This window comes from Salvelinus namaycush, chromosome 11 (genome assembly GCF_016432855.1).
Source record: "Salvelinus namaycush isolate Seneca chromosome 11, SaNama_1.0, whole genome shotgun sequence".
In the NCBI taxonomy this organism is placed as follows: Eukaryota; Metazoa; Chordata; class Actinopteri; order Salmoniformes; family Salmonidae; genus Salvelinus; species Salvelinus namaycush.
The window spans coordinates 39,502,436-39,515,638 of record NC_052317.1 but is presented as its reverse complement, the minus strand read 5'-3'; the positions used below and the strand labels follow the sequence as shown (position 1 = coordinate 39,515,638).

The 13,203-nt window shown below is 40.3% G+C and overlaps 1 protein-coding gene and 7 non-coding genes across 8 annotated transcripts in view; all 8 read left to right on the top strand.

The window, feature by feature from the left end:
- The window catches only part of LOC120055413 (cell adhesion molecule 3-like), a 67,083-nt gene that overhangs the window by 18,271 nt on the left and 35,609 nt on the right, over positions 1–13,203 (top strand). The window lies entirely within an intron of this gene.
- trnay-gua lies at positions 879–967 on the top strand. The gene is given in 2 exon segments: positions 879–915; positions 932–967. It is a non-coding gene; the product is annotated as a tRNA-Tyr (tRNA).
- Positions 2,420–2,508, top strand: trnay-gua. The gene is given in 2 exon segments: positions 2,420–2,456; positions 2,473–2,508. It is a non-coding gene; the product is annotated as a tRNA-Tyr (tRNA).
- On the top strand, positions 3,961–4,049 carry trnay-gua. Its single transcript is given in 2 exon segments — positions 3,961–3,997; positions 4,014–4,049. It is a non-coding gene; the product is annotated as a tRNA-Tyr (tRNA).
- trnay-gua lies at positions 5,503–5,591 on the top strand. Its single transcript is given in 2 exon segments — positions 5,503–5,539; positions 5,556–5,591. It is a non-coding gene; the product is annotated as a tRNA-Tyr (tRNA).
- trnay-gua lies at positions 10,307–10,395 on the top strand. Its single transcript is given in 2 exon segments — positions 10,307–10,343; positions 10,360–10,395. It is a non-coding gene; the product is annotated as a tRNA-Tyr (tRNA).
- Positions 11,849–11,937, top strand: trnay-gua. Its single transcript is given in 2 exon segments — positions 11,849–11,885; positions 11,902–11,937. It is a non-coding gene; the product is annotated as a tRNA-Tyr (tRNA).
- Positions 12,999–13,070, top strand: trnae-cuc. The gene has a single exon. It is a non-coding gene; the product is annotated as a tRNA-Glu (tRNA).

Genomic DNA, 13,203 nt, shown 5'->3' with positions numbered 1-13,203 from the left:
AATTGACATCATTTGAGTCAATTGGAGGTGTACCTGTAGATGTATTTCATGGCCTACCTTCAAACTCAGTGCCTCTTTGCTTGACATCATGGGAAAATCAAAAGAAATCAGCCAAGACCTCAGAAATAAAATGTAGACCTCCACAAGTCTGGTTCATCCTTGGGAGCAATTTCCAAACGCCTGAAGGTACCACGTTCATCAATAACAAAAAATAGTACGCAAGTATAAACACCATGGGACCACGCAGCCTTCATACCGCTCAGGAAAGAGACGTGTTCTGTCTCCTAGAGATGAATGTACTTTTGTGCGAAAAGTGCAAATCAATCTCAGAACAACAGCAAAGGACCTTGTGAAGATGCTGGAGGAAACAGGTACAAAAGTATCTATATCCACAGTCAAACGAGTCCTATGTCAACAGAACCTGAAATGCCGCTCAGCAAGGAAGAAGCTACTGCTCCAACCCGCCATAAAAATGCCAGACTACAGTTTGGGGACAAAGATCCTACTTTTTGGAGAAATGTCCTCTGGTCTGATGAAACAAAAATAGAACTGTTTGGCCATGATGACCATTGTTATGTTTGGAGGAAACCAAACAATTTGAAATGGTATATATGTGCGATAACCTACTAAATTCACAAAACTGGTACCCCCGTTTTGTAATCTCTGCAACGGCAGACGTCATCAGCGTCTCCATAATTGAAGAAAGTTGTGCCTGGAAAGACCCGTTTGTGGACATTTCGGCAGTTCTGACGAGCGCTCAATACACGGAAATCTCACCATTGCTGAATGGTCAACGTTGATCAACATCTGGTAGAAAAGATTCAACTCAATGCTACGGTTCAAACATGTACCTTTTGCTCCAATGGTTTTTCCATGTCCCTTCGATAGCTCAGTTGGTAGAGCGGAGGACTGTAGAATGCTAAATGCTGAAATCCTTAGGTCGCTGGTTCAAATCCGGCTCGAAGGAGGATCATTTTTCTGCCTCATCAATGCGCCCCAAACAGTATTTTTACCTGTTGTTCGCACATCCCCCTATAGAGAATAAAATGTGCATTTCACGTTTCCTTAAAGAATAGTCTAGGTGTACGAATCCAATCATACAGAAGAATTCAAAACACTTCAAGTGTATCCACAATTCACCACATTCAATAGCTCAGTTGGTATAGCAGAGGACCGTAGAACACTAAATGCTGAAATCCGACTTGAGGCGGACCCTTTTCCTACCTCATAAATGTGCCTATAAGATATACATTTGCCTGTTGTTCGCACATTCCCCTATAGAGAATAAAACGTGCATTTCCAGTTTCCTAATTAAGAAAGAATCCAAGTTAACTCCGAAAATAGTAAAGAACAATTCAGAACACCAAGTTCCCTGAAGTCATTTTCCCAAAATTGTTTACAGACAGATAATATCACTTCTAATTCACTGTATAACAAATCCAGTGGGTCAGAAGTTTACATACACTAAGTTGGCTGTGCCTTTAAACAGCTTGGAAATATCCCGAAAATGATGTCATGGCTTTAGAAGCTTCTGATAGGCTAATTGACATCATTTGAGTCAATTGGAGGTGTACCTGTAGATGTATTTCATGGCCTACCTTCAAACTCAGTGCCTCTTTGCTTGACATCATGGGAAAATCAAAAGAAATCAGCCAAGACCTCAGAAATAAAATGTAGACCTCCACAAGTCTGGTTCATCCTTGGGAGCAATTTCCAAACGCCTGAAGGTACCACGTTCATCAATAACAAAAAATAGTACGCAAGTATAAACACCATGGGACCACGCAGCCTTCATACCGCTCAGGAAAGAGACGTGTTCTGTCTCCTAGAGATGAATGTACTTTTGTGCGAAAAGTGCAAATCAATCTCAGAACAACAGCAAAGGACCTTGTGAAGATGCTGGAGGAAACAGGTACAAAAGTATCTATATCCACAGTCAAACGAGTCCTATGTCAACAGAACCTGAAATGCCGCTCAGCAAGGAAGAAGCTACTGCTCCAACCCGCCATAAAAATGCCAGACTACAGTTTGGGGACAAAGATCCTACTTTTTGGAGAAATGTCCTCTGGTCTGATGAAACAAAAATAGAACTGTTTGGCCATGATGACCATTGTTATGTTTGGAGGAAACCAAACAATTTGAAATGGTATATATGTGCGATAACCTACTAAATTCACAAAACTGGTACCCCCGTTTTGTAATCTCTGCAACGGCAGACGTCATCAGCGTCTCCATAATTGAAGAAAGTTGTGCCTGGAAAGACCCGTTTGTGGACATTTCGGCAGTTCTGACGAGCGCTCAATACACGGAAATCTCACCATTGCTGAATGGTCAACGTTGATCAACATCTGGTAGAAAAGATTCAACTCAATGCTACGGTTCAAACATGTACCTTTTGCTCCAATGGTTTTTCCATGTCCCTTCGATAGCTCAGTTGGTAGAGCGGAGGACTGTAGAATGCTAAATGCTGAAATCCTTAGGTCGCTGGTTCAAATCCGGCTCGAAGGAGGATCATTTTTCTGCCTCATCAATGCGCCCCAAACAGTATTTTTACCTGTTGTTCGCACATCCCCCTATAGAGAATAAAATGTGCATTTCACGTTTCCTTAAAGAATAGTCTAGGTGTACGAATCCAATCATACAGAAGAATTCAAAACACTTCAAGTGTATCCACAATTCACCACATTCAATAGCTCAGTTGGTATAGCAGAGGACCGTAGAACACTAAATGCTGAAATCCGACTTGAGGCGGACCCTTTTCCTACCTCATAAATGTGCCTATAAGATATACATTTGCCTGTTGTTCGCACATTCCCCTATAGAGAATAAAACGTGCATTTCCAGTTTCCTAATTAAGAAAGAATCCAAGTTAACTCCGAAAATAGTAAAGAACAATTCAGAACACCAAGTTCCCTGAAGTCATTTTCCCAAAATTGTTTACAGACAGATAATATCACTTCTAATTCACTGTATAACAAATCCAGTGGGTCAGAAGTTTACATACACTAAGTTGGCTGTGCCTTTAAACAGCTTGGAAATATCCCGAAAATGATGTCATGGCTTTAGAAGCTTCTGATAGGCTAATTGACATCATTTGAGTCAATTGGAGGTGTACCTGTAGATGTATTTCATGGCCTACCTTCAAACTCAGTGCCTCTTTGCTTGACATCATGGGAAAATCAAAAGAAATCAGCCAAGACCTCAGAAATAAAATGTAGACCTCCACAAGTCTGGTTCATCCTTGGGAGCAATTTCCAAACGCCTGAAGGTACCACGTTCATCAATAACAAAAAATAGTACGCAAGTATAAACACCATGGGACCACGCAGCCTTCATACCGCTCAGGAAAGAGACGTGTTCTGTCTCCTAGAGATGAATGTACTTTTGTGCGAAAAGTGCAAATCAATCTCAGAACAACAGCAAAGGACCTTGTGAAGATGCTGGAGGAAACAGGTACAAAAGTATCTATATCCACAGTCAAACGAGTCCTATGTCAACAGAACCTGAAATGCCGCTCAGCAAGGAAGAAGCTACTGCTCCAACCCGCCATAAAAATGCCAGACTACAGTTTGGGGACAAAGATCCTACTTTTTGGAGAAATGTCCTCTGGTCTGATGAAACAAAAATAGAACTGTTTGGCCATGATGACCATTGTTATGTTTGGAGGAAACCAAACAATTTGAAATGGTATATATGTGCGATAACCTACTAAATTCACAAAACTGGTAACCCCGTTTTGTAATCTCTGCAACGGCAGACGTCATCAGCGTCTCCATAATTGAAGAAAGTTGTGCCTGGAAAGACCCGTTTGTGGACATTTCGGCAGTTCTGACGAGCGCTCAATACACGGAAATCTCACCATTGCTGAATGGTCAACGTTGATCAACATCTGGTAGAAAAGATTCAACTCAATGCTACGGTTCAAACATGTACCTTTTGCTCCAATTGTTTTTCCATGTCCCTTCGATAGCTCAGTTGGTAGAGCGGAGGACTGTAGAACGCTAAATGCTGAAATCCTTAGGTCGCTGGTTCAAATCTGGCTCGAAGGAGGGCCATTTTTCTGCCTCATCAATGCGCCCCAAACACTATTTTTACCTGTTGTTCGCACATCCCCCTATAGAGAATAAAATGTGCATTTCACGTTTCCTTAAAGAATAGTCTAGGTGTACGAATCCAATCATACAGAAGAATTCAAAACACTTCAAGTTTATCCACAATTCACCACATTCAATAGCTCAGTTGGTATAGCAGAGGACCGTAGAACACTAAATGCTGATATCCGACTTGAGGAGGACCCTTTTCCTACCTCATAAATGCGCCTATAAGATATACATTTGCCTGTTGTTCGCACATTCCCCTATAGAGAATAAAACGTGCATTTCCAGTTTCCTAATTAAGAAAGAATCCAAGTTAACTCCGAAAATAGTAAAGAACAATTCAGAACACCAAGTTCTCTGAAGTCATTTTCCCCAAAATTGTTTACAGACAGATTATATCACTTCTAATTCACTGTATAACAAATCCAGTGGGTCAGAAGTTTACATACACTAAGTTGGCTGTGCCTTTAAACAGCTTGGAAATATCCCGAAAATGATGTCATGGCTTTAGAAGCTTCTGATAGGCTAATTGACATCATTTGAGTCAATTGGAGGTGTACCTGTAGATGTATTTCATGGCCTACCTTCAAACTCAGTGCCTCTTTGCTTGACATCATGGGAAAATCAAAAGAAATCAGCCAAGACCTCAGAAATAAAATGTAGACCTCCACAAGTCTGGTTCATCCTTGGGAGCAATTTCCAAACGCCTGAAGGTACCACGTTCATCAATAACAAAAAATAGTACGCAAGTATAAACACCATGGGACCACGCAGCCTTCATACCGCTCAGGAAAGAGACGTGTTCTGTCTCCTAGAGATGAACGTACTTTTGTGCGAAAAGTGCAAATCAATCCCAGAAGAACAGCAAAGGACCTTGTGAAGATGCTGGAGGAAACAGGTACAAAAGTATCTATATCCACAGTCAAACGAGTCCTATGTCAACAGAACCTGAAATGCCGCTCAGCAAGGAAGAAGCTACTGCTCCAACCCGCCATAAAAATGCCAGACTACAGTTTGGGGACAAAGATCCTACTTTTTGGAGAAATGTCCTCTGGTCTGATGAAACAAAAATAGAACTGTTTGGCCATGATGACCATTGTTATGTTTGGAGGAAACCAAACAATTTGAAATGGTATATATGTGCGATAACCTACTAAATTCACAAGACTGGTAACCCCGTTTTGTAATCTCTGCAACGGCAGACGTCATCAGCGTCTCCATAATTGAAGAAAGTTGTGCCTGGAAAGACCCGTTTGTGGACATTTCGGCAGTTCTGACGAGCGCTCAATACACGGAAATCTCACCATTGCTGAATGGTCAACGTTGATCAACATCTGGTAGAAAAGATTCAACTCAATGCTACGGTTCAAACATGTACCTTTTGCTCCAATGGTTTTTCCATGTCCCTTCGATAGCTCAGTTGGTAGAGTGGAGGACTGTAGAACGCTAAATGCTGAAATCCTTAGGTCGCTGGTTCAAATCTGGCTCGAAGGAGGGCCATTTTTCTGCCTCATCAATGCGCCCCAAACACTATTTTTACCTGTTGTTCGCACATCCCCCTATAGGGAATAAAATGTGCATTTCACGTTTCCTTAAAGAATAGTCTAGGTGTACGAATCCAATCATACAGAAGAATTCAAAACACTTCAAGTTTATCCACAATTCACCACATTCAATAGCTCAGTTGGTATAGCAGAGGACCGTAGAACACTAAATGCTGAAATCCGACTTGAGGAGGACCCTTTTCCTACCTCATAAATGCGCCTATAAGATATACATTTGCCTGTTGTTCGCACATTCCCCTATAGAGAATAAAACTTGCATTTCCAGTTTCCTAATTAACTTCTTGCGAATATAGGGGGTGCTGTTTCGACTTAGCATAAATTGGTCTCCAGATTAAACTGCCTCGTACTCAATTCTTGCTCGTACAATATGCATATTATTATTATTATTGGATAGAAAACACTCTCTAGTTTCTATAGCCGTTGGAATTATGTCTCTGAGTGAAACAGAACTCCTTCTACAGCACTTTTCATGACAGGGAGTGAGATTTCAGAAATCTTGGCCCCTGTTCCCAGGTCAGTTGTAATGTCCCTGTGAATGCTATGGGGATTCAAACACTGCCTACGCCTTCCTCTAGATGTCAGTAAGTGGTGACAATTTGAATGGAGTCGATTGCGCAATCAGGGTCTGTATAAAAGACCAAAAAGCGGAAGTACATTTCTTTTCCTCCCTGCGCCTGACGCACGATGGACGTCGGACTGGCCTCCTTCCAAGCTGTTGTTTAGCCAGTAATATATCTCCGGTCATGTTTTTACTCGTTATAGGTGTTAAAAACATCATAAGGTAGTTAATTTAAACCGTTTTATAGCAATTTATATCCGTTTAGTGCGATTTTTTGGCATTTCTGTGTGACGCACTTCCAAGAGCTGGGCACTTTTCTAGTACATGCTGAACGTTAGTGGCCATTTCGACGGGACAAGAGGACATCTTTCGACCAAAAGACGATTAGACCGGAGAAAGGATTCATTGCCCAAGATTCTGATGTCAGTTCAGCTAATAGTAAGAACTATTTATGATGATAAATCGTTGTTCTGTCGAAAAATGTTAAACGCATATGCCGCCATTTTCTTTGGGGTAGCTTTGCTTTGGCGCACCCTGTATTGCACAGTAAGGATAATTTAAAAAATGTAATTCAGCGATTGCATTAAGAACTAAATTGTCTTTCAATCGCTGTCCACCCTGTATTTTTTAGTCAAGTTTATGAGTATTTATTCATTAGACTAGATCACTGTCCAATATGGCGCCCGACATTTTCTGACCAGCTTGGCTACTTTTCTCATTGTATAACCACGATTTTGGTGGCTAAATATGCACATTTTCGAACAAACTCTATATGTATGTTGTAATATGATGTTACAGGAGTGTCATCTGAAGAATTCTGAGAAGGTTAGTGAAAAAATTAATACATTTTGGTGGTGATAATGCTATCGCTCTTTTTGCCGTGAATCAATGCTGGGGTAATGTTTGCACATGTGGTATGCTAATATAACGATTTATTGTGTTTTCGCTGTAAGACACTTAGAAAATCTGAAATATTGTCTGGATTCACAGGATCTGTGTCTTTCAATTACTGTATGCTGTGTATTTTTTACTTCTTATGGCTGCAAGGCAAAGTGTTGAGTAGCCAGTGAAATCGTGCCCATTTCAAACGGCCTCCTACTCAAATCTTGCTCGTACAATATGAATATTATTATTCTTTTTGGATAGAAAAGACTTTCTAGTTTCTAAAAGAGTTGGAATTATTTCTCTGAGTGAAACAGAAGTCCTTCTGCAGCACTTTTCCTGACCAGGAAGTGAAATGTCAGAAATCGATGCTCTTTTCAACTTGATGCCTATACATGGTCTTAACACTTAGGAGTCTGCTGACACTCTATACGCCTTCCTATTGGTGTAAAGAGGATGTCAGAGAAGAAATTTTTGTGCTCCTCTTGGTCTGTGGTGGAAAAAAAACTATTTCTTTGACGTGACCGTCCACTTCCGGTACTCTGAAGGAAGTGGGATTGACTTCTGTTTTGCCTTGGTAACGAACGGCTAACGTCTCCGGCTCGAATTTTTTTTGATACATGTGACCATATCATCGTAATGTATGTTTTTTCAATATAGTTTAATCAGATTATTGAAACTTTATTCGGGAGTTTTGCCGTGTTCCGTCCTCTGACTGTGTTTACGTTGGAGAAATTTATGCCACTCGGCTAGTGCCAATGCTAATTGAAGAGGGACATTTGCCATTCTGAATCGAAACAACGACTCATCTGGACAGAGGACACGTTCTTCAACATTCTGATGAAAGATCAGCAAAAGTAAGACCCATTTTATGATGTTATTTCATATATCTGTCGTGCATGTGAACTGGCCGTGGGCGCCCAATTATTTCTGTCTATTGTAGCTACGCTAATATAGCGATACATTTTGTTTTCGCTGTAAAACATTTAATAAATCGGAAATATTGTTTGGAATCACAAGATGCCTGTCTTTCAATTGCTGCAGACTATGTATTTTTCAGAAATGTTTTATGATGAGTAATTAGCTATTTGACGTTGGTGTCTGTAAATATTATGGCTGCTTTCGGTGCAATTTCGGATTGTAGCTGAAATGTAAACTATGGTTTATACATGAAATATGCTAATTTTTCGAACAAAACATATGCTATACAATAAATATGTTATCAGACTGTCATCTGATGAATTTGTTTCTTGGTTAGTGGCTATTTATATCTTTATTTGGTCGAATTTGTGATAGCACCTGATGGAGTAAGAAACTGATGGAGTTAGAAAAGTTGTGTCTTTTGCTAACGTGGTTAGCTAATAGATTTACATATTTTGTCTTCCCTGTAAAACATTTTAAAAATCGGACATGTTGGCTTGATTCACAAGATGTGCACCTTTCATCTGGTGTCTTGGACTTGTTAATGTGTGAAAGTTAAATATTTTAAAAAAATAGATTTTGAATTTCGCGCCCTGCACTTTGAGCTGGATGTTGTCATAAGTGTACCGGTGTCGGGCTGCCCCCGTAAAAGGTTAAGAAATGTTTTATGATTAGTAATTAGGTAATACACGTTGCTCTCTGTATTTATTCTAGTCGAGTTGTGATGGTGGGTGCAATTGTAAACTATGATTTCTACCTGAAATATGCACATTTTTCTAACAAAACCTATCCTATACAATAAATATGTTATCAGACTGTCATCTGATGAGGTTTTTTCTTGGTTAGTGGCTATCAATATCTTTATTTGGCCGAATTGGTGATAGCTACTGGTGGAGAGAAAAAATGGTGGACAAAGAAAAATGGTGTCTTTTGCTAACGTGGTTAGCTAATAGATTTACATATTGTGTCTTCCCTGTAAAACATTTTTCAAATCAGAAATGATTGCTGGATTCACAAGAAGTGGATCTTTCATCTGGTATCTTGGACTTGTGATTGAATGATATTTAGATGCTACTATTTACTTGTGACGCTATGCTAGCTATGCTATTCAGCTTTTTTACTGGTGGGGGAGGTGGGGGTGCTCCCGGATCCGATTTTCTGAGTCGGTAGAAGTTAAGAAAGAATCCAAGTTAACTCAGAAAATAGTAAAGAACAATTCAGAACACCAAGTTCCCTGAAGTCATTTTTCCCAAAATTGTTTACAGACAGATTATATCACTTCTAATTCACTGTATAACAAATCCAGTGGGTCAGAAGTTTACATACACTAAGTTGGCTGTGCCTTTAAACAGCTTGGAAATATCCCGAAAATGATGTCATGGCTTTAGAAGCTTCTGATAGGCTAATTGACATCATTTGAGTCAATTGGAGGTGTACCTGTAGATGTATTTCATGGCCTACCTTCAAACTCAGTGCCTCTTTGCTTGACATCATGGGAAAATCAAAAGAAATCAGCCAAGACCTCAGAAATAAAATGTAGACCTCCACAAGTCTGGTTCATCCTTGGGAGCAATTTCCAAACGCCTGAAGGTACCACGTTCATCAATAACAAAAAATAGTACGCAAGTATAAACACCATGGGACCACGCAGCCTTCATACCGCTCAGGAAAGAGACCTGTTCTGTCTCCTAGAGATGAACATACTTTTGTGCGAAAAGTGCAAATCAATCCCAGAAGAACAGCAAAGGACCTTGTGAAGATGCTGGAGGAAACAGGTACAAAAGTATCTATATCCACAGTCAAACGAGTCCTATGTCAACAGAACCTGAAATGCCGCTCAGCAAGGAAGAAGCTACTGCTCCAACCCGCCATAAAAATGCCAGACTACAGTTTGGGGACAAAGATCCTACTTTTTGGAGAAATGTCCTCTGGTCTGATGAAACAAAAATAGAACTGTTTGGCCATGATGACCATTGTTATGTTTGGAGGAAACCAAACAATTTGAAATGGTATATATGTGCGATAACCTACTAAATTCACAAAACTGGTAACCCCGTTTTGTAATCTCTGCAACGGCAGACGTCATCAGCGTCTCCATAATTGAAGAAAGTTGTGCCTGGAAAGACCCGTTTGTGGACATTTCGGCAGTTCTGACGAGCGCTCAATACACGGAAATCTCACCATTGCTGAATGGTCAACGTTGATCAACATCTGGTAGAAAAGATTCAGCTCAATGCTACGGTTCAAACATGTACCTTTTGCTCCAATGGTTTTTCCATGTCCCTTCGATAGCTCAGTTGGTAGAGCGGAGGACTGTAGAATGCTAAATGCTGAAATCCTTAGGTCGCTGGTTCAAATCCGGCTCGAAGGAGGGCCATTTTTCTGCCTCATCAATGCGCCCCAAACACTATTTTTACCTGTTGTTCGCACATCCCCCTATAGAGAATAAAATGTGCATTTCACGTTTCCTTAAAGAATAGTCTAGGTGTACGAATCCAATCATACAGAAGAATTCAAAACACTTCAAGTGTATCCACAATTCACCACATTCAATAGCTCAGTTGGTATAGCAGAGGACCGTAGAACACTAAATGCTGAAATCCGACTTGAGGAGGACCCTTTTCCTACCTCATAAATGCGCCTATAAGATATACATTTGCCTGTTGTTCGCACATTCCCCTATAGAGAATAAAACGTGCATTTCCAGTTTCCTAATTAAGAAAGAATCCAAGTTAACTCAGAAAATAGTAAAGAACAATTCAGAACACCAAGTTCCCTGAAGTCATTTTCCCCAAAATTGTTTACAGACAGATTATATCACTTCTAATTCACTGTATAACAAATCCAGTGGGTCAGAAGTTTACATACACTAAGTTGGCTGTGCCTTTAAACAGCTTGGAAATATCCCGAAAATGATGTCATGGCTTTAGAAGCTTCTGATAGGCTAATTGACATCATTTGAGTCAATTGGAGGTGTACCTGTAGATGTATTTCATGGCCTACCTTCAAACTCAGTGCCTCTTTGCTTGACATCATGGGAAAATCAAAAGAAATCAGCCAAGACCTCAGAAATAAAATGTAGACCTCCACAAGTCTGGTTCATCCTTGGGAGCAATTTCCAAACGCCTGAAGGTACCACGTTCATCAATAACAAAAAATAGTACGCAAGTATAAACACCATGGGACCACGCAGCCTTCATACCGCTCAGGAAAGAGACGTGTTCTGTCTCCTTGAGATGAACGTACTTTTGTGCGAAAAGTGCAAATCAATCCCAGAAGAACAGCAAAGGACCTTGTGAAGATGCTGGAGGAAACAGGTACAAAAGTATCTATATCCACAGTCAAACGAGTCCTATGTCAACAGAACCTGAAATGCCGCTCAGCATGGAAGAAGCTACTGCTCCAACCCGCCATAAAAATGCCAGACTACAGTTTGGGGACAAAGATCCTACTTTTTGGAGAAATGTCCTCTGGTCTGATGAAACAAAAATAGAACTGTTTGGCCATGATGACCATTGTTATGTTTGGAGGAAACCAAACAATTTGAAATGGTATATATGTGCGATAACATACTAAATTCACAAAACGGGTAACCCCGTTTTGTAATCTCTGCAACGGCAGACGTCATCAGCGTCTCCATAATTGAAGAAAGTTGTGCCTGGAAAGACCCGTTTGTGGACATTTCGGCAGTTCTGACGAGCGCTCAATACACGGAAATCTCACCATTGCTGAATGGTCAACGTTGATCAACATCTGGTAGAAAAGATTCAACTCAATGCTAAGGTTCAAACATGTACCTTTTGCTCCAATGGTTTTTCCATGTCGCTTCGATAGCTCAGTTGGTAGAGCGGAGGACTGTAGAATGCTAAATGCTGAAATCCTTAGGTCGCAGGTTCAAATCCGGCTCGAAGGAGGGCCATTTTTCTGCCTCATCAATGCGCCCCAAACACTATTTTTACCTGTTGTTCGCACACCCCCCTATAGGGAATAAAATGTGCATTTTACGTTTCCTTAAAGAATAGTCTAGGTGTACGAATCCAATCATACAGAAGAATTCAAAACACTTCAAGTTTATCCACAATTCACCACATTCAATAGCTCAGTTGGTATAGCAGAGGACCGTAGAACACTAAATGCTGAAATCCGACTTGAGGAGGACCCTTTTCCTACCTCATAAATGCGCCTATAAGATATACATTTGCCTGTTGTTCGCACATTCCCCTATAGAGAATAAAACGTGCATTTCCAGTTTCCTAATTAAGAAAGAATCCAAGTTAACTCAGAAAATAGTAAAGAACAATTCAGAACACCAAGTTCCCTGAAGTCATTTTTCCCAAAATTGTTTACAGACAGATTATATCAATTCTAATTCACTGTATAACAAATCCAGTGGGTCAGAAGTTTACATACACTAAGTTGGCTGTGCCTTTAAACAGCTTGGAAATATCCCGAAAATGATGTCATGGCTTTAGAAGCTTCTGATAGGCTAATTGACATAATTTGAGTCTGAGGTCTTGGCTGATTTCTTTTGAAAATCCCATGATCTCAAGCAAAGAGGCACTGAGTTTGAAGGCAGGCCATGAAATACATCTACAGGTACACCTCCATTTGACTCAAATTATGTCAATTAGCCTATCAGAAGATTCTAAAGCCAGGACATCATTTTTGGTCATTGTCCAAGTTGTTTAAAGGCACAGCCAACCTAGTGTTTGTAAACTTCTGACCCACTGGATTTGTGATACCATGAATTATAAGTGAAATAATCTGTCTGTAAACAAATTTTGGAAAAATTACTTGTGTCATGCACAAAGTAGATGTCCTAACCGACTTGCCAAAACTATAGTTTTTTAACAAGAAATGTGTGGAATGGTTGACAAACGAGTTTTAATGACTCCAACCTAAGTGTATGTAAACTTCAGACTTCAACTGTATGTACCATTTCAAATTGTGAAACAATTTGAATTGCAGTATCCTTCCCTGGTTGTCTAGTGGTTAGGATTCGGCGCTCTCACCGCCGCGGCCCGGGTTCGATTCCCGGTCAGGGAATATCTGTACCACTTCAAATTACAAAACGATTTGCCCTGCAGTGTCCTTCCGAAGTCTACATTTTATTTCTGAGGTCTTGGCTGATTTCTTTTGAAAATCCCATGATCTCAAGCAAAGAGGCACTGAGTTTGAA